The sequence below is a fragment of the Acanthopagrus latus genome, chromosome 5 (genome assembly GCF_904848185.1).
Source record: "Acanthopagrus latus isolate v.2019 chromosome 5, fAcaLat1.1, whole genome shotgun sequence".
Classification (NCBI taxonomy): domain Eukaryota; kingdom Metazoa; phylum Chordata; class Actinopteri; order Spariformes; family Sparidae; genus Acanthopagrus; species Acanthopagrus latus.
The window spans coordinates 9,650,089-9,671,691 of record NC_051043.1 but is presented as its reverse complement, the minus strand read 5'-3'; the positions used below and the strand labels follow the sequence as shown (position 1 = coordinate 9,671,691).

General features: G+C 46.0%; 1 protein-coding gene across 3 annotated transcripts in view; it reads right to left on the bottom strand.

Moving 5' to 3' along the window:
• The window catches only part of rhobtb4 (Rho related BTB domain containing 4), a 44,687-nt gene extending 28,139 nt beyond the window's left edge, over positions 1-16,548 (bottom strand). Inside the window, exons 1-2 of one of the 3 annotated variants that reach the window (XM_037098725.1) lie at positions 16,430-16,548; positions 15,392-15,533 (exon numbers count right to left, since the gene is read on the bottom strand). The gene's annotated coding sequence lies outside the window, so the exon portion shown is untranslated. Of the gene's footprint in view, positions 1-15,391; positions 15,534-15,845; positions 16,403-16,429 lie in introns of those variants that run through there. The other 2 variants (XM_037098727.1, XM_037098726.1) reach the window with 2 other exon arrangements.
• Between the last annotated feature and the right edge of the window lie 5,055 nt (positions 16,549-21,603).

Here is a 21,603-nt window from a genome sequence, read left to right as displayed (position 1 = left end):
TACTTGACCCTTGCGCTCACCTCATGAAGGTGTGTGTCGTCATGGGCTTCCTTGCACCCAACATGCAAAAGCACACGCGCAATTACACAGCGCCGACACCTCAATTAAGCGAACAAGATTTCTTTGTGCAACCAGTGGAGATGTCTATTTTATATCCCTTTGTCCAGAGTTGTCTTGAAGCCCTGAGAAAACACTGCCCCCTGACCCGGCTGGCACGGCCAGAATGAAACAGCATGAAAGATGGGCTGGAATGCTGCAGGAGAAAGCAGGGGTTCAACAGCACAGGCACTGAGCGCGCTTAGAAATGTGGAGAGGCAGCCCCTTTGTTGGAGAGGTGTACTTGTGAGAGAACTCTCAAGCAGCGCAGGCTGAGGTGATGTCTGGCCTTTTCAGCTACAGTAGTACGAAGACGGACTGTGCGGCTTTGTTTTACGGGCTCTATGGCTCTTCCATTAGCTGTGTGGGAAGTCTGCTCCCATGGCTTCTTACACTTTGGAGAGCTTAAAGTTTGTTAGAATGAGCTGAGATCACTCTTTGGCATGGCTACTTCAACAAGGAGTGTCCCTGCTGCGTGGACAAACAGTTCAGTCTGCTGCATAATCAACACAAGCAACGTTCCTCAGGTTTTATCTCAAGATTGACATTTTTACCTTCATTTGTTCAGATGACAAAACACAATTTCTGTCCAATATGGTAAGTATTAAATCATATGTTTATGAGGCTATGATGGTTAGAAAAGAACATTTGAAGATAAGTCATACGAGCGACTGTATCATTTGGGGTCCTGACGATGCCCTACTTCTCTGTCACAATACTTTTATCTTGCAAAAAGTTTATAGGGGCCCGCACGTCAAACCACAGAGGCAAAAGCCCAAGATACAAAAACAGAGTCCACGCTGACCTATTTTAAAAACCCGATTTTCTACTTGTTACGACACGGTGCAAGTGAATCCGGTGAAAAAGCTCAGCTGGACTGATCTTCAGACGACATCATCAGTTTATTCAAGGTTGAGCAACGGATATCAGGTATCATTTTAATGGGCGTGGGGCAATTTTTAAAAAAACTAAACTCTTCCCCTCCTGTCCACTCCTCCACTGACCCCGTTCTCACCCCTACAGCTCGCCCGATTGTCCAACAGGCCCCGCGCACCCCCTGCCTCAGCACTGTACTGGAACTGTTCTAAAGCTGTCAAAACACCCAGCTTCTCACACTCCCCGCGTCCGCAGAGAGTTCGCCTCGAACACACACCGTCCCAAACGCTAATAAACACACAGACGCAGCACACACTGAAGGGAAAACAGTCTACATGCAGCCCCGCACACTGACACAAGTAGGTCAGAGCTGCAGTGGGTAACAGTATCAAAGATTAAATTCTACCTCCAGCCCTGACACACACACACACACAGACACTCTCACACGCTCAGACCTTACATTCAAGATGTAAATATTGCATGTATATCATCGGCCTGTTCTTGTGGCATGCATGTTTTGCAGAGGGACAAGAATAATGTGGCGACTTTGGAATTTGAATTTGCTCCTCTGGGAAGAAAATTCAGAGGTCAAGGGCGAGAACGAGAATGAGGGCTAAACTGAAAAGACTTTGTGGGAAACCGGCATCCCTAGAAGGTCAGTGTTAGAAGCACAGTGACTAGATTGACAAATACACAGAAACATGCATACATCTACCGTATGTCATTCTCTGAGTCTGAATCTCTTCTTCATTCCCACTCTTAATTTCTCTCTCTCTCTCTCTCTCTCTCTCTCTCACACACACACACACACACACACACACACACACACACACACACACACACACACACACACACACACTTTGACATGGAGAGGTGGCTGAGATGTGTTGCCAGAGTCGGCACCCTGGCATGAAACAGAGTGTGTTTTGTAACAGCCGGCCTATTTGGCGTTGGGTGATGTTAGCCGAGTGCGAGTTCAAGTGAAAAACATTCAACACTAAGATAAGGCCGGAGAGAAAGCACAGAAAGAGAGAGACGGACAGAGTGGAAAGAGAATACTGTTTACGTGCTAAGTTATCAGTTGTGTGTCTTATCTACAGTTGGTTAGGAGTTAGAAAACTCCGTGTGTGTGACCAGCTGCTGTTACCTCATTATATCCTAATGAAGACATTGCATGTCCACTGTTTACAACAGAAAAAACGCAGCAAATTATTCTATTGAATGCACTATTTGTTCAGTGCAATTTATGTCAGGGAAACATATATCCTCACGAGTTGTGCCTTGTCAAAACGATTCCATTCTAAAAAACAAATAATAATAATAATACATTTTCTCATACTGTCCAGTGCTGCAGCATTGTATTCCCCCTGTACGAAACTCTCTGTTTTAGCTTCTGCCTCTTTAAAGCAGCCGTTGAATTCCATCTTCAACAAACAGGGCAGAAAAAAGACACTCAAATGTGACTTTAAAGGTGAGTATAGGTATGAGTATGAGGTGTCCACCCTGCACAGAGGTATGTTATTTATTGTGTACGTTTAAAACATAAGTCATCTAGTATAAATCGTATTTGTAATCTGCTCTCGTAAAATAAGAAAGGTCATCAGGTGGAGTGAGGAATGATTAGGATTGGTGAGCTATTACCATAAACTGTGTCCAAGGTCTCCAGCGTCCCAAACAGAAGATAAGAGTGAAGAGACTCTCTGTTGACATACTTGTCATGAGGTACTGTTCCCTCATCGCCACAGAATGTAGAACAACATGGAATGTTTGAGAGTCCGACTCCCGGCAAGCAAACAAGAGCTGGTTGACTCTCGTAGCGATATATGATCAGGTCAAGTCCGCGCTGGTGATGATGGGCCATGACGGGGGAATATGTCAGGAATGTTAAGTGGCTCGAGGTCCTGGGGCAAAGGCTGGATAGAGGTGGGAATAAGAGGACGGAGGGTGGCATGAGTGGAGGAAAAAGGCATGGCGGGGTAGGTGGTGGCGGTGGGGTTCAGTGTATTTTACTGCCTGCAGCCTGCCCTGAGAATAAACAGACCTCTGATTATGATATTAATGCCAGCTAAAACGCTTCACATTGAGGTGCCTGGCTTTTTGCAAAGTGGCGCCTGGGTCGAACGAGAACGCAGAGCTGCATATTCCTCACCGTCTCTCTAAGCAGCTCGCCTCAGACTGCCAAAACTGCCCATATAGAGTTGAAGGGAGACATCTGGCACACCCAGCCACCACCGCTACCAACAGCACATCTGCCACCATCAGCCCGTACACATGTCAGGTTAGTTACCCCAGCTTCCTTGTGGTTATACTTTCCGCAGTTCACAAAGTAGGGAATTCCAGTGACAAACGTTTCACCTGTTTGTTCTCCCCCCCATCATCCTAAATCACACCTTAGGAGAGGAGTTCGACTGGGTGGGCAGGGTGTTTTAAGAGGCCGGGGGTTCGAGCAGATGCTCTAAATTCTTGAGTGGCACAAATCTCCCATGATAAAGACAAACTGTGCAAGGCAGAGGCAGTCCGAAGTCATGACATACTGTCTGCCTCTGACTTGAGGGGATCGACGGCGCACAGGCATGTGTTGCTTGTCTCGGCATGACAGAGCTCACGCACGGGCACAAAACGCGAACGGAAAAGTCTGATATTTACATCAGCTTAAGCATACAGGCACAGATAAGCAGATTACCATTAACAAACGCGGACGTAACACGCGCAAACAGATACACATGCACACTCTGCTGGATAGAGAGACACAGGTCAGTAGAGGTGACTCTTAAACTGTGGCTGTCAAGTGGCAGGGCTAATCTTATTAAGGCTCTCTTCAGCTGCAAACCCTTAAAGTGATAGTTCATGTTGCTGGAAAATTAGCACATTAGAATTCAAGCATACATTACAGCTTTGCCCTCATGATGAGGTCAGCGGTGCATTTTTATGAGCACAGTTCACGCTGTGTAATATGTACTGGATGGATGGGTTTCACGCTAAAATTGGGCGCAAATGTTGATATTTATATTTTCATTAAAATATACACAAAGTGATCCACATAGATAAGAGCAGCTGGAGCACGTGTTCTAGATAATGTGCCAGTAAAGAGAAGGATCCCTTTTATTACATTGGGACGTGAGTGCTGGGCCAGCGAGGGGATCTGTGTATTCATTGGCTGGACAGGTCTGAAGGCGCGATGATCGAGGTGCCTAAGGTCAAGAGCTGAGCTTGAGAGGATTTCCAAAAGTGGGGTGTGAGGATCAGGTTGAGGGATGAGACAGATATGGAAATGGGTATGGAGGTCAGGAGAGAAGTGGATATCGGATCAGAGCTAGGGTAAAGCTTAGAGGCTGAGGTCAGGGTAGAAAGGTCTGCAGAATTCTGGAGCTTCACAGCAAAACAGCGTTGTGCCATTCTCAGAAACAACTGAAGTAGCTGGGGACTGTGGGAAAAAAAACTGATTTTAAAAGACATTTCTTACATGACCGAGCTTGTGCACACTCTTCAGATGTGTCGCATGCTATTACGTTTAGATTGGCAGCTACTGCAATTTCAATGTAAAGGGTGTGAATAACATCATTTCAAATCAATCCGGGATTCCTGGGCTTCTGGGACTTGGACTACGCTGCATGGAGCCATGTTATGTTTTGTTGTTTTTTTTTTTTTTCATTTTAACATTTTAACATTTAGAAACAAGTCTGCATCTACCTCAGTTATTTAGGAGAATGCTGCAATACCATTTTGCTGTGAAGCTCCAGAAATGTTCGGTACACTAAGAAACTTCGCTTCACTTTCCATCAACATGAGGCTGATTAGATAATGACTGAATTTTTGGGGGGGTGAAGTGCACCAGTATTCAGGTGGTCCAATGCTACCCATGATGCCCATTCAAATACCAAAGCAAACAAATGTAAATATCTCATGGTTATCTGTTTAGCATTCATCTACGCTTCCCACAGAAATGTGGGACGACGCACACCGTTTGTCAAAAAAACTGTAAAACAACTCACAGCCTCTTTTGAGATTCACACCAAAGCTGAGACTTAAGAATACATAGAAGTATAGAGAGCAGGCTGAGGATTATTGCAGGATTCTGACTCGCCGAGGTCATGACAGTGTCAAACATCTCAACCATATCATGTCCTGAACAAAGTTTAACAAGTGTAATCCACTGAACATGTCCTCTGTGCCACATCTGATTAGCTTTCTAACACCTACTCCCAAGACACACTGGGGGTTCAATGTCAGTTTGAAATGGATTTAATCACCCGGATATATTCCCTGGTAACTTCTTAATATGTCCTTTGGAAAATTAAATCAGCTGGGATGAAGGAGGAGGTTATCCTGGATGACCTGCACAGTGTCTTAAATGGGGCATTTTGTGCCTGGAGCTGCTTAATATGGTAATAGCAGAGTGAAAGAGGAAAAATCCCACATGTTAAACTGAGACAAAGTGGTGTTAGACCTTTTTTTGCATCCTACCTCTTCCTGTTGTGGCAAAAAAGCACATTCTGCTTAATGTCAGGGAGGACAAAGACTGAAGCCTGGTGTTTACCAATGACCTGTGGGGGCTCAAAATCAATTTGCTGTGGCTGCCTTTGTAATGCTCATAGTACGAAAGTCACAACAGCATTTCAGCCATATACATGCAGGTAAAGACATAATACACCATGAAACAACATAAAGACAAGATTGCAAATTGCAAATATTTCCTCTATCTCAGTCTCAATTTAGCCTGCGGGTGCATTAATCCCGCTCAGTGTGATGAGGTTACCATTAGAGCCAACGCAATGCTCAGTACAGCACAGTATACTATGAGGCACTTCTAAGAGCATTATTGACCAGTCCATTAATGCCAGATCAATGAAGTGGCAAACAACAAAGTCCTGTCATCCGTAACCTGCCAGAGGCTGTCTCCTGCGATACCAGCGTTGACACCTCACCGCTACCTGTGGTGATGTTGGGAATGTCGCTAACCTCTCTGAACCTCAGACAGGGCCGCAGCCACGCTCGCACTCTTGGACCGGCGCTGAAATCAGACGACAAATAGGAGGAGGTGAGTGAGGGCGAACGGTGCTCGTTCCTCCCGTCCCCTCGCCTTATTGACTTGTTTGAGTCGCAGTAGGGCCACCTATATTGCTGGTGTCTTAACTCTTTAGAAATGCACAAGATGGAGTGAAATTGTGCAAAGTTTTGACCAATGCGACATTAAAAGGGGCAAAGAAAAAAAACAGAGCAAAAGTTGTGAGGCGAGCGCTCCATTTGGCCCGAGCACAGGTCAGTCAGTATTCCAGAAACAGCCTGATCAAACAGAGAGTGAAGCCAAACCAAACACCTCTGGACTTCAGTCTGGCACAGAGAAGCAGAGCTGCAGCCCTGCCGAGATCACACTGCACACAGTCAGCACATCGACCCAACACACTCTGCAATGTACTCTACAGCAGAGGTTCCAAACCTTTTCTGGCTTTCGATCCTCTCAAAATGAAGCAAAGTCTATCTGGAACCTCTCAGCATGGGTTGCGTAACGACACAGTGTCAACCAGTTGAACTAAAGAGTGAAATATTTGTACTTCTTTTTTTTTAATAAGCTTAAGGCTTACATTTACAAGCTTAAGTAACTTGTAAAAGTGCCTACTGTTGGAATATATAACTATTTAACATTTATTTTGATATCAGTTTAATAAATTCTTTTTTTGCTGTCACAGCCCTACGACAACCAAATGTGAATGCCACGAGCTGAAACAATTACATATCCCTTTCTCAACATGACTCATCCTAAACATCTATATTGGTATCAGGCTAACAAACCCAGTATCAGCACACCGTTGTTCACAGATACAGAAATAGAGAGGAGGAAACCGAGGGGCGGGAGAGAACAGGAGTGTTAAAAGCAGAGAAAAAAAGAAAAAAAGAAAAATCACAGACGGAGTTGGACCCAAACATACAAATAAACCACATTACAGAGAGTCGAGGCATAACAGGAAGGCTCTTTGTTGTGTTTGCTTCAAATAGCCTGCATGTTGTTTATCCATTTGTGCTGCTCTGTTTGTCAGAGTTCCTCATATTGTGTTGCACTTGCACAAACAAAAACAAACCTGTTGTGAGGTGAAAGCCCCGCACCTCGGACTGAAAAATGCTGAAAAAATCAGCGGTGCATTCATCTCAATGGCAGGGCCGTTTTGATTTAAAGATAACAGGGCTTTGAGGTGTTTTTCTAACCCCGAGAGGTCAAAGCTTTTTTTTCTCCGCAGGCAGTGGAGGAGCCGCGACGGCCTTCAGCCGCCTCACAAACACAAAAAAAGGTCCCATATTCACCTGACAGCAGTGGAATGCAATACCATGCATGCTGCTTGAACCTGTCGAAATGGAGGTCAGCGTGTAACTTCAATTGTGGGAACATCATTAAACAAGAGCTGAACATGCACACAGACACACACACGCACACACACACACACACAGACACACAGCTGATACACCATGCACAGTAGACATCCGAAAATAGTGTGATGGAAAAATCTATACTGGTGTCTGGTTATTTCCGCACCGCTGCACCGCGGCCTGGTGACACAACGGGCGCACAATAGTCACCGCACACTGTGACCACATGTCATTCACTTGCCAAGCTGCAGTGCTGCCACACAGGCTTTAATCATTTAAATAAGGGCAAGGGGCAGCAGAGTGGAAGCACTTTTTGGATGGTGCATTACTGTTGATCCCAGCTAATCCCAACCACTTGCGAACAGAGGTCACTCAGACCAGAGAAATGTTCAGATGTGGCACACTGATTCGATCTGAGAATTGTCCAGTGGAATTCCTCACGGCTTTGAAACATTTTGGTTTGGCTGTCCAGCACGTCCCCACTGTGTTATCGATCGCTGCATCGAGGGGGAAGTAAAAAGCAATTCAGCAGTAAACCATAACAGCCATTATGGAGCATAACAACACAAAGGAAGTCAATAGTGCTGCATAACATGACCTCTGTTGAGAAATGCACTGGTATTAAGTAGCACACGATATTAAATAGGAATGATATTGATGGTATTGATTAAATATTTATGCTAAAATGAGAGAGATGTATTACAGTGAGAGACACAGAGCGAGAGAAAACAGAGAGAGAGAGATTATTTTTCACTGCCAGACTGCATGACAATTTAAAAATTGTCTGCCCTCAGATGACCACAATTGATTTACAAAGTGATATATTATCTAGATCAGAGGGTTTCAAAGTTGGAGGCTCAGTGAATGGAAGTGGAAAAAAAAATTACATAAGTTATGAAAGGGAGATCACATCGGAGAGTCTAAGTGTGTGTGATTTGGTCAAAGAGATACAGTAATTTGAGGAAATGTCACTGGTTTACCAATTTTAAAGCCATCAACTAATAAATGCCTTAAGACAAACCTCTTTTTTTTAATATTTGGGAACGTATGAAGTAACGGCAGTAAGTTTATTCTCGAGAATAAAATAACATGATCATCAAAAAGGCATCCAGGGATCAGGTGAAGCCAAGCTCATTTAACTAAAGAGGGGCAAGGGGTTCCTGTATCCAAGCTTGTCTACGTTGAGGCCTATGTTGTATTGGTTTACATTTCCATTTATGGCTGGCGTACACATCGTTGTACTTATTCTGAACATCACTGCCACTAGAAAAAAAAAAACAGCACAGAATTTCCGCCTGGTTTGCCTCCATGCACCAGTGAAGTTGCTGTTCCCGACTTGTGATCTTGAATCATGGTCAGAACACTTCTTATGATGTCACAATGAAGTTGACCTTTGACCTTTTTGACCCATTTTTGTGAAACTCTGTCATAATCAGTGTATCAATTATTGAGCTAGGCCAAAAATATGTTGCATGAAGTCACGGTGACCTTTGACCTTTGACCAACAAATTCCATTAAGTTCATCCGTGACTCCAAGTGGACATTTATGCCAAATTTGAAGAAAATTCCCTCCAGGTGTTTGCGAAATATCGTGTTCACAATAGCTGGAATGAATGGATGTGACGTCACGCTGACCTTGACCTTTGACCACCAAAATCAAATTAGTTTGTCTTTGAATCAAAGTGGACATGTGCGCAAAATTAGAAGAAATTGGGTAAAAGTTTTCTTGAGATATCATATGGACAACCTGAATACATAATGCCTCTGGCCCAGGCTATCGCTGGCATGGAGGCATAAAACTGCCCAATAAAAGCAGAGACGAGACATGGCTTTTAAGGTTTGCTCAAGTTTTTCCTTCGATTTTCCTGAAATTGAGGGAAAAGGTCCCCGAAGCATGTGGTGACTAAAAATAGCACCAAGCTGAAACTGACTAAACAAACCGCAAAATAACTGAGTCAATTTCAGATTTTAATGGAGGGGCAAACCACAGAGACTGGAGTCAGACAAACAGAGGCGGCCCTCTCATCTGCAACTTGTTCCCATCAGTGTGTGTGTGTGTGTGTGTGCGTGTGTGCATGCATGCATGTGTGAGCAAGAGCGAGAAGGAGAGCGAGAGAGAGTGTCAGTCAGGTTGCATCAGCCTCCCGAACCTGCAGAAACCGGACAGCTCTCGATCAAATGGCGCGTTGGCAATTACCAGCCCGAGGTCAACAAACAATGCATATCTTCAAAAATAGCTGTGAAGCGAAACACCTTCACCTGTGCACACGAACACGCGAGAACAAACACTGAGAACAATTACACACTCAAAACCCTGCGGTTACATGAGTGCCTTGGCCGACGCTGAAAATGGTCTGACTCTGATTAGCAGCAAAGGCACCCTTGGGCGTTTTCTCTCAGCTGCAGATTAGTTTAAAGCCCTTCAGCTCTTACTACAGAGGAGACGCAGACACGCAGAGAGCACACGCCTGCGTCGGTGCGCCCGTGTCTTTGTGAAGGTGCTCGCAAATGTGGACTGGGGATTTCTGGATGCTCCTCCGCTGTGACTCATTGTGTCTGCGCGTGTCTGCTAATGAGTTCGGGTGTGTCGGGAGATTTTTTTTTTTTTTCTTTTTTTCCCTGATGTGTCCTGGCGGTGCTGCTGAAGTGTGGGGAGGGCACGGCAGAGCGCTGAGTAAGACCAAGGTGTATGCGGAGAAGCACACTTCCTGAGTCAGAGGGGTCACGGGAATTGATTATTTTTCTCCATCACGTCTGTGAATGTCCCATTAACACGTTACACGAGCGCAAATACGACCGGGCGACACCGAGCGCGCGGTGGCACCTTTCCCACGAGCAAACCCCTCCCTTACTGCGCCTCACTCTCTCTCCCGCCGCAGCCAATCACTGTTCCTGCTAAACGTGTTGATTGGGACTTTTTTCACCCCCAATTAATGAAAGGCACAGCTGATGACTTGGTAGACAGGCCGACAAGTTCCGGGGAAAACAAACAGGCGATGAAAATGTGAGAGGCTCGAGATTAGAGCCAGAAGCCAGACATATGGGGCTGCTCGGTCCCCTACAGACACAGGAAGTAGTAGGCGCATGGGTCAGCCACCTAAGTCCTGTAAGGGTACGCAGGCGCAACCACACCCGTCCGACCAACCGCACAAACACACGCGCGCGGCTCTCTTTACAGAAACCCTCCGACGACCTCCTGCGATCGCGGCACACGCGCACCCAGACACGTAGCTGGCGCGCCCTCACCGAAGTCATAGGACTTTGGATTCCGGATTCACCCGAGGGGATCAGCTATCGGCCGCAAATGAGAGGGGCAGATGCTAAAGAAAGAGACACCCAGGGATCAGATTGCATGCATACAAAAAAATGTGCATGCAGAATCACAGGATGACACGAAGGAAGATATATCTATTGCGGTGATACATCCACGCCGCCGTGATACACAGAGGCACACACACAAACAAGGACATAAATAGAGAGGAGCTACAGCCAAGAAGCCAAGCTGTGCCTCTCGGTGTCTGTGGCAGTAACATGCTGTCTCTTTTTAAACACACGTGCGAGTGCCCAACATGGTCTCAGTACAACAGAGATAAACATATATGGTGGCAGAATAATTTGGACGTAAGCGCTAACCATGTGTCTCATGTATGTGCGTATGTATGTATGTATGTATGTATGTATGTATGTGTGGGTTAAATGAGTGAGTTAAGCAGCAGTAATGGGGGAGCCAGGGCAACACTAACTTCCGGGTTAGCCCACAAAAACACGTCATCCCCGTAGCACTCTATTATGAGTGAGTGCGTGTGTGTGTCATACGCCTAAAACCTCAGAGCCACCCAAAACGACCCTTATTTTTTTCTTCTTTTACTATAAATCTACCAGCCATTTTCTCTAAAAGAATGGCCTTGTTCCTCTTTCAGCTGGAATGCTAACTGACCCTCACCATGACCCTGTCCTATCTCCAGCCCGTGGCGATCTGTCATGTAAGAGCATGTGACCAGGCAGAGTTCCCCAAAGGAAAGAAAACAACCACGGCTACAGTTGAATCTTTTTCGAGGTGGACTGAAGACACACGGAAGCAAAAATGAAAGAAACTCGTGCTGCATGAAACCGCCTGGTCCGGAGAGCTGTCCGCATATTCTGTCAACAGTGAAATTGTGCCGCACGCCTCTGTATCAGTGCAGACATCCGGTATCTCTGTACACAAGCCCATGTCAGACCCTCGGCCACAGAGCTGTACCGGATGAGGACACCCTCCCTGAAATGAGCTGCTTCCCTTATCTCCTCTCACCCTACTGGCCCAGCCCTGTCCGGTCCTGTCCTGTCCTCGCTGCGGATGCAACACCTCCTTATCCAAGTCTCTCACCACAGACACACACACACACACACACACACACACACACACACACATACAAGCAGCTCATTCCCTCACACACGCGAGCTGTCTGACCTCCTTCCTAAATAAAATGATGTGATACAGGCATGCAGGGTATTCGGAGTACGCACCAAGAGCTGCTGCGGCCGTACGCGTGGGGCTTCTGTATCAATATTGTTTTTTTATTGTTCAGTAGGCCCGAACAACAATGTCGTTTGTTTTCTCGCTGTAATTTATGCCAGCTGCCGAGGCCCATAAAGCTAATCACACTCACAGACACGGCGTCTCTCTGAAAAAAAAAAAAAAAAAACAGAGGGAGTGGGAGTGCTAGTGACACAGTTCAGACGATTACCACGTTAGAGGAAGTTAAGGCAGATGTTCAAAAGGAGTTTTACATGTGGAATCAGTTCTGAGAAAAAGGCGAGGGTGTATTTGCTTTGACAAGGCAGGAAAGCCTATTCTGCACCTCTCAACAGGAGGAAAGACGCGATAGAGTCGAGTGTTTCTATTTTCATTTCTTCTCTTCAAAACTTCACTTTTCCGGTTCAGACATGAGAAGAGGGAGCTAGGGAGGGACGCGAGGTGAAAAAGGGTCCAGGCGACGTGTTTTGCCCTCTGATTTATGATGTTTACAGTCAAACGCAATCGGGCGCCTGACATACTCCCTCTCGGTCGCTTTTCTATCTCTCTTTCTCGCTCCCTCTCCGACTGCTCTGCTCTAATTTCCTCTCGGCCAAAAACCCCTTCGCGTCCCTCTTCCTCAGGATCTGCACTCCTTTCTCCTCCATTCTTTCTGCTCTCCACAACTGAATTTCTCTCTCTTCTTCCCTATCAGTCAGCCTACTTCTCTTCTCTTCTCTTCTCTTCCCTTCTCCCTTTTCTAACTTTCCCCTCGCTGTCTCGCTCTGCTTTCTGCTCTTGCATACACATTCTTTGCTCACTGACACCCTGTTTAAAAAACAACCAGCAAGGCAGCCAAATACGAGAGAAACAAACTGTACAGCTGCCATCACCAGCACAATCGCTTGCTTTCCTCTTTCTTTCTCTCTCTTTGCTGTTCTCTCTCTCTCTCTCTCTCTCTCTCTCTCTCTCTCTCTCTCTCTCTGAAACTTACTTAACAGGACAAACATCATGTGGTGCTGGTAAGAGAAGAAGACACTTTTGTACGGTGACTGAGAGGGTCTGTTATTTTTTTCTGTGTGTGAATGCCTGTGTTGGCGTCCAAGTGTGTGTCTGTGTGTGTGTGTGTGTGTGTGTGTGTGTGTGTGTGTGTGTGTGTGTGTGTGTCTCTCTCTCTATGAGGATCACTTTAGTGCTTAAATACAACCCTCCGTCCCTGTATACATACGTGCATGTAAACCACCCCTCCAGCCGTTCCTGGATCCAGTTGAGGGGAGGCGCAGGGCTCTGTTATGTGTGCGTTTGTGTGTGTGTGTGTGTGTGCATGAGTGATACTGCTCAACTCACACAAAGACACAGCTTCTTATATGACTCCCAGCTGTGTGGACTTGGCCCACTAGACGGCCATCCAGCAGCCAGGAATGTTTGGTGTGCAACCCTACTGGAAAGCCCCTGTTACCCACACACACACACACACACACACACACACACACACACACACACACACTCATAGCCCACTCTGGATTCAGCCCACTCATCTGAGCAGGGGCAGACGGAGGGAAGGGCTTCAACCCAAAGGAAGACTGGTTCAAATTCCACAGTTGATAGAAAAACACAAGAGGAGTGGGACGGAGAGGAGGAACTGATGTCAGACCATCTCTATCAGAAACCCCCCCCCACACACCCACCATCTGTTCCCTGCTCACAGCGGAGGACAGACTGAAGCAAACAGAGCCAAAAAATTGTAAATATTCGACCCTAGTGGGCATCGCTGCTGGAGCTGGATGGTGCTCGGGTGTTGTCAGCGATACCAAGTTTCCTCCCATACTTCGGCCTTTGTGCACTTTAACACGTACAGTAACTACAGCAGCTGCTGTTTGGCTCCGTGGACACTGAGTGACTCCACTCCTCAGCTATGCCTTCAAAGCTGGACTCTCTCTCATCCAGGCCGCAGGTGGCGGAGATATCCGATTCTGTATTCAACCAAGCCGAGCAAACTAAACTTTTGCACCACACAAGACTGACTCACTGGTTGATTAATGTATCACCAAAGAGAAGGCTGATGAAAGTAGTATAAAGCGGAGCAGGGCAGAGCCAAAGACAGTTATCTAATGCAGCCTTTTTTTAAATGTTCCCACAGAGAGATGCGCTGGGTGTGAGGAGGGTGTGCGAGGCTCTCATGATGAGATGGCGTCAGTGTTGTTGAAACTTGTTGTTGTTGAAGCGACATTTATCAACTTTTTTTTTTTTTAAACCATAAAATAGCTTCAGAATCATTGTGACGGCACAGTGTCCTGTAGCAGGATGAACGGTGTATCTGTCTCAGGCACTCCGCACCCCCGACATCACTTGTCTCTGCACTATAGTAACTTCAGTGAGAGGGTCGGATCACGGCGTTACGTACGTGTTTACTTCAACATACAAGCGTTCAACACATAACACTGTGATGACATAACGAGTTGAGTCTGTAGTCTTGTCTGACAAACTGTTACAGACAGCGGTATTGGCGACAGCGGTGTCACGCTCAGAAACTGTTGGGGGGGGTGCTAAATCGCACAAAATGCCAATTTCTGCTTTAAGAATTTTGCCATTTTAGCTCTTAAAGAACCAATATGAAATTGATTATGCACTGCACATAACAAGGTTGCCTGAAAGACATGAATTTAATGGTGGGCCACGTGGCAAAAGAATTTTCATCATCAATATACTGGGAAGCATATCGATTGGGCCTTAATAGATTAACTTACTGCGCAAGAGTAACTTTTCCCACAATGCTCAGATTATGTTAGATATCTTACAGTTTTGGTATCCTACATATTTAATGAGTATTTTACCTTACAAAAAACTAAATCGGCATAAACGTTATTATAACTTCGGTCATTATCTTCTTCCTAGAACCAATCCTGACAAATTGACCCTTACAGTGGGCCAACTTTGCCCTGTGGGCCCCCTTTGGGTGGCCCTGATATGGCATATTCACACTTGGATTTATATTAAGGATTTTTATATGTATGGCCTTTATAAAAACTCTAATCACTATCCTTGCCCGTTGCATCACTGTGTGATATCTCTTTGATATACTTTTGTGAGTATGTCACACTTAATTCACTTAATCCACATTTCAAGAAGAAAACGAACTAGAGCTTAGTGGACAGTTAGAAAGAAAACATCATTTCGTTACGTAATCCTGTTTCTATAATGATAATTAGTTGACCTGCCAGAACTGCCCCCTGGCGCGCAGAGGCCACATGACTTTTATCAGGGTAGACCATGTCGTCTGGGGTTGATTTAAAGTCAAACGCCCACTTTAATCTCCTATTTAATATGAGTTTTCAACATGGCTGAAGTTGTGTTTGATGACTTGGTCAGGTTTTGCCTGTCTGGCACCTTGGATCTGCGCTGTCTGCTGTCACCTTAACACTGAGCAGGTGTCAGACACCAGGCTGGAAGTGCAAAACTGTGCACGACCCAAACTAACCGAGCATGCAGCCCCTCTCTCTCTCTGCTGATCTATCCCCATGTGGTGTGCATTGTTGCGAACACAAGTCAAAAAAACACACCTACCTTTCAAAGACATGCACCCCTGGAATCAGCTCGGGTCTCTTTTCTCCTCGACGTCCACTTTCCAGCTCACACCTCTGCGCTCGCTCTGTCCACCCCTCGGTTTACTCTGGGCAGCGCTCGTCTCCTGCCTCTCCCCATGAAACTGCAAAGGCACAAACACACGCGATCACCCCTGGATGACACCATCTGATCACATCTCACACGTTTTATTTTTTTGTTTCGTTTTGTTTTGTTTTTTTCAACACTTGCTTTCGTCTCGTCACGGACTTCAACGTCCTCAAAAGTCCACCCCTCCCTCCCCCCCGAGCGCGCGTGTTTGCTGACGATCAGCCGGAGCTGACAGAAGAAAAACACTCCCGACTGTTGCAGCCGAGAGACGCCTGGAGGAATGTAATTACACGAAGGCTGCTGCATATTGCAAAACCTGCAGACATGGTCTCGTTCGCGCTCCCACCTCTCTCTCTCTCTCTCTCTCTGTCTCTCTCTCCCTCCACGCTATTGTGCTGTGGGATCTGTCTGGGCTGGTGTCCGCCTGTGGTCCTGATGCGAGTTTTTTCCACGTCCCTTTGTCGCTTCCGTCGCGCCTACGAGGAGGGGAGCACATGGAGGACGAGACCCCTCGCCTCGCCTCGCCTCGCCTCGACTTTTCTTTTGTCCGTCTGTTTTTCTTTTTCACGCAGCGGCGCCGATCGTCACGTCTGGATGAGTCCCCCCCCCTTTTTTTTGTTGTTGTCTTAAATAATGACTCGACACTGACTTTACATCACAGACGTCCGAGGGATTTTTTTCCCCCCCGATAAATATATGTACATCTTTTTTTTTTTTTTTTTTTTTTTTTTTTTCAGCTGGCATGCATTTTCATCCTCGTCACATCTGTCTCATCTCACCTCTAATGATTTCCATTTAAATGATTTGTTCACTTACGATGTTTTAAAGTGAGATATCCTTTAAAAAATAAATAAATAAACTCAATTTTTTGCATTCTGTTCGGCCGCACCCCCTTGTTTTTTTTCTTTAATCCAGGTCCCCTTATCTCACCAAATGTCTGGCCAGAAGTTTAGTCCTCGCTGGGGGAGTGGGGCTGACGCAGCTGTCTCTGTCTGTCTGCCTGTCTCTCTCTTACTCCTCTCCTCCCCTTTCCTCCTCTGCTCGTCTCTCTCTCCCGAGCGGTGGCAGAGCCCAGTTATGTTTCACTCCGGACCAGCCTTCGCCGACCGCGCGCCAGTGTCTGTCAGGGAGCGCGGTGACGACAGCCTCGCTGCCAGTCGCCAGTGCCACACCCATCCATTCATAAAGTGGAGAGCGCGCCGGACAGTGCGCACGGCGGGGAGGCAGTGGAAGATCCATCGGACTCGTTTAGGGAGTCACGTGTCTCACAGATAAATACTGCAAATTAAAAGGGTGATTTTTGTGTTTGACTTTTCCCTGACATCACAACATTTTAAAGGATAACTCCACCAATGTTGCACATTAAAAGTGTGTCTGCAGGGTAAGGAGAGCTCTAGTGCATCTGTGAAAAAAAGTGGCAAGAAGCGTTTTTTGTGGCTCAAGAGGGAAACTGTATGATAACTGACAAACTGCCTCCAGTGATATCACTCAGTGGCCAGTTTGCATCGCGGGTAATGTTGGCGCAAAGTTATGAAAAGCAGTCCACCGGTCTAAACCAGTCTGCATAAAACAGACAGGACACAGATGTGGCAGAGGATTGACTTAGTAATTGATGGCTTTTAATCAGAGCTGGTGTGTGCTTAGGTATGTGCACTGAACAATGGCTGTAAACGGCATCCTCCCTGAGGGTGTCGACACGCTCTACCACACCTCAGTGTTCTTCTATACCATAACATCAAACCAAAGGGTTACCAAATGGATTGGGTGGTTTGCTAAGGAACAACAAACAGAGGTTTAAATGCCCAAAACAAAGTGCACATGTGATACACGTGGTTTGTGTAATGTTAAAGAGGCTAGCACAAGCGGGCAGGTCCGACAGGTGGATGTGAAGGAGTCTGCCGCGTGACTGAGCGAGGAGGACCTGCCTTTGAGTGGCACCAGGCAGACACCTGCAGTGATTTTCATTGTCAAGCGACCTGATGAGTTTCCCCAAAGCCCAAACGGGAGTCTCCACATTTCTTGATTTGTGCAACCAACAGTCCAGAGACAGTTCAATAACGACGATAGAAGACTTTCAAAACAAGGTGGTCTGTCGCTTAAGGGAATAGCTGCCACATTTAACACAACCTGCTTGTGTTCATCCTGAAAAATAATGACTGGAGTTTTTGATGGGTAACTTTTGAGGAGTATGATTGCATATGTGAAAAAAGAGGAAGCTGCATTTGAGGGTTAGTGCTCTGTCCTGTACTGGAGTAGCATGTGATTATGCCTCCATGTGATGGCCTACTGCAGATGCAGACGTAAATATGCACAACTAGAGCTGAAACAATTAACTGATGAGTCAACGGAAATTTTGATCATCAATTCATTGTTTCAGGTATTTTTTAAAGTATTTCATGCATCATTCTGTAATACTTATATTTCCCATCTCGTGTCTGACACATTGCTGATATCGGAATATGTGCAGATTTTTGGTCCCCAAAGTGCAAAGAGTCTCTCCTGTAGACTGCATAAGTTATGCAGACTTTAATGCTTCAACTCTCTCAATATGAATACTAGCTTGATTTCAAAGTCTATATTGTTATTGAAGTGATCTTTTGGGTTTTCCGTGCTTTTGGAAACAAGTCAGATTAAATGAATGAAACAAATGAACTAGTCAGTTGCTGCCATATGCACAATCTCGGGCTGGGCAGGTACAGCTTCAAGTCAGGTGCTTTGGCTCGGTCACACTGCTGACTTCATCATGTCCACCCGCTGAACCTGCCTGTTTGTACAAGGTTGTATAACATTGCACAATTACAATGTGCAAACAATGCGCAACGTGTTTTTATCCTGAGCGAACCGCCCAGTCCAACTATTTGGGTAGATGTGGGAGCCTATTCTAAACACTTTTGTGTGGTGCAGTACGTCGACACCCTGAGGGAGGATGCTGCTCGAAGCCATTGCTCAGTACAGATACTTAAGTGCACAGCAGCTCTAATTGAAAACCATCAATTACTGAGTCAATCGTCTCGTGTGTGTCCCGTCTGTGTTATTCGGCTTGTGCAGAGTCTCGTCAATGCTCATATGTAGACATTATAAGCATTCAAGGAAGATTCATTGTTTTGAAGACGGTTTTACCCACTGGCATCTTGGCAGCAGTAATGGCATCATATGCAGTTGTACTGTTACTTCTCCTCTCCATTCCTCTTGAACAGTGACCTTCCTATCACAATCCAAGGTGCCGCTGTGGTGCTGCTATTCTTCTACTTCGCCAATCTTAACTTTGTCTTGGAGTAAACCCGGTACCATGATTCATCATTTGGAAACAAGCCAACCCAACATCCTTCTGGGCTCCTATTGGTCCTCTATCATCTGATGCCTTCAGTTGTCACCTACCAACAACAGCCAGACAGCCTGTGTGAAGCTGAGAGAAGCTGTCGGTGTTTTCGAGGCTCTGCTGAACTCAATTATGGAGATCTAACCAAGGGTGTTAAACTTTTACTTAGAACAACAGCAGGGGCATGCTGGCAGTGTACAAAATGACAACTTAATTCAGTCGTCAGTATCAACCCTGGCTGTCAGGAGAGTGTTTTACCATCAGCCTCCATCAGCATTTTACAAAAATGCCATTCTCCGTGTGCGTATGTTGAACTTCATACTGTAAATGTCAGTGAACCGAGGGGCTGTGAGAGGCCCCTTGTCTCTCACAGATTCTCAAAGACTCCTGTTCAGCCAGGCATCTGAAGCAGCCATTGTCCTGTGAAGGGAACGGAGCAACCTGCCCAGGCTTGCTACTATCTCAGCGTGCCGGCAAGTCCTAGGCAACCATCCTTAGGCCCTGGCCAGCAGGCGTCAGAGTCAACACAGATGCACATGCATGCACACACACCAGACAGGGTGATGGAACATCACGCTGTAGTCATGACATGGATACCGTTGGGATGAACTGTGAGCGCTAAAAGAAAATCTGCCTCATTTGCATGCAGCAGGGAATGAATCCTGAGATATGCTGATGTAAGGTGATATGACTGTGCGTGGGTTCAGTCAGTCCACTCCTCTGCTGTCATTAGGCCATTTGTCCTGTCTCCTCTTCAGCGCGCACACAGGTGTACCGAACCTTTATCTCAAAGTGTCTTGTACAGCACTTTTCTATTGCCAGTGGCCTCCTCTATAGAACTATTGATGCCGCCACATGGGCACAATAGGGGCATAATGGGGGCTGTCTGTCTCTCCTGAGGGGGCAAACTGCTGATCCCAGGGGTGTGAAAGGCCTGTGTCGGCTGAATTTCTGCAAACAAACACAGCACGCAGCGTTCAACACAGATGTACACACATACGAGCACATGCACACACACAACAAACACACACACACACAAAGTGTTGATCTTTGTCTCGTTCAGATCGATTTCACCCAGCAACTCTGTACCACTGTGGCATGTCAGGAGCCACAATGGCCTTTGACACCAGCCATCAATTGACCACAATGTTGTCTAACTTTGGAGCACCGACCGGCCACAATGGGCCTCTCCTCACCTCAGAGTCTCTGCTATTCTTCTGTATGATCTCTTGGACAAAGCCGTGTTACAGAAGTACCAATTGAGCTTGAACAATCTCTCACAAAGGAATTTGAGAGGCCAATTGTACCACATTGTGGGCAGTGTGGTGTGAAGGTAAATTGGCAGCACATTCAGCCATGCTCAGAGAGATTATTCAAACTCGACTTTGTTTGACACAGGAAAATTACATATTTAATGGAAATATGAACCATCTCAAGAATTGTTATAAATTCTAACCAGGTCATCCCTTAGTCATTGTGGACACTTTAAAGAAAAAAAAATGAAGAAATTCCCTTAAGGTCTACTTTAGATTTTGCGTTCAACCTTAAAACATAAAGGCTCCCCCTTTGGTCATGGCTATCACCTGTACAGAGGCTTAGAAATGTAGTTGGAATAACTGTGAGGCAGATACAGAGAATGAAAGGATTCTGGCAGGAAGTGGTGGGTCCCAAAAGTCCTACACATGGCTATGTGGCTATAGGTAGCATAGCTATTGGTTCCCTGTCTGATCTTCCAAAAACTGGAGGTTTTGAAAACTCTACAGTATCCTCCTCACTTATTCAGTCAGTGCTATGAATTTTAGGGTCGGGTTTCTTCTGCTACGTCCTCTAACACCATATCTCTCTGTTGTATGTTCTTATTAGGCAGGTATTACAGTATATGCATTTTTTGCATCTGTCCTAGCTGTCGCTCCCAAGCAAATGTCAACCAGTGTGCCTCTAACAAATGTCACTTGGCCCCTCGTGACCCCATCAAGTTTGTGTAGATTGACTTCACTGTTTCTGGGTGCGTTTTTTCATGCACATATGGTCAAATGTTTAGAGACCTCAAAAAAGCCAGGATTTGTGTAATTCTTTGTGATGACTGAGGGGCCAGGTGTCACTATGTCAGTGTGGACAGAGATCAGAGAGTAGATGACATAACCCTAATCCAAATCCATCAAGGGGTGCCATCCAGTCCTTGGTCAGCACCCACCCAGTGCTGGGCACCTGGCCTCCTCGGCCCACACTCCGGGCTGCCTCTGTCCCTCCAGGGCGTCACTTAGGTGCTATGAATAGACACTGGCGTATGCTCAGAGCTGTCAGCGTGGCATTGGCACGTGTGGCTCATGTCAGCACGGCCGCGGCGTAATGCTCCCGACTGGCGTCACTGCACTGACAGCACATTCGGGTCGCCATGGAAACAGGGACGAGCACAGCTACCTCTGCCCCGACATCCACTGGTTGTGTTTTTCAGACAAACTCTGATCTCTTTCAATCTTTCTTCCTGTATTAATTTCCCCCACCTCTCTCCTGCTTCTCCTCCTTAACTCCCTTCTTTCTTTCTTTCTTTCTTTCTTGCTTTCTTGCTTTCTTTCTGTTTTTTTCTATCTATCGTATGATGTGCAGCAGGGAACTGGAGGTTTGAAACTCTATCCAGAGGGCTTTATATTCATGAGCTGCAAATCTTCTCATTGTCGTTCTTATTGCTCTAATGAAAAATATGGGATTACACCCATGAACTGATCTGATGTGTAATTATACGAGGTCTGAGCCTTCTAGTCCCCTTTGATACAGTGTGAATGTG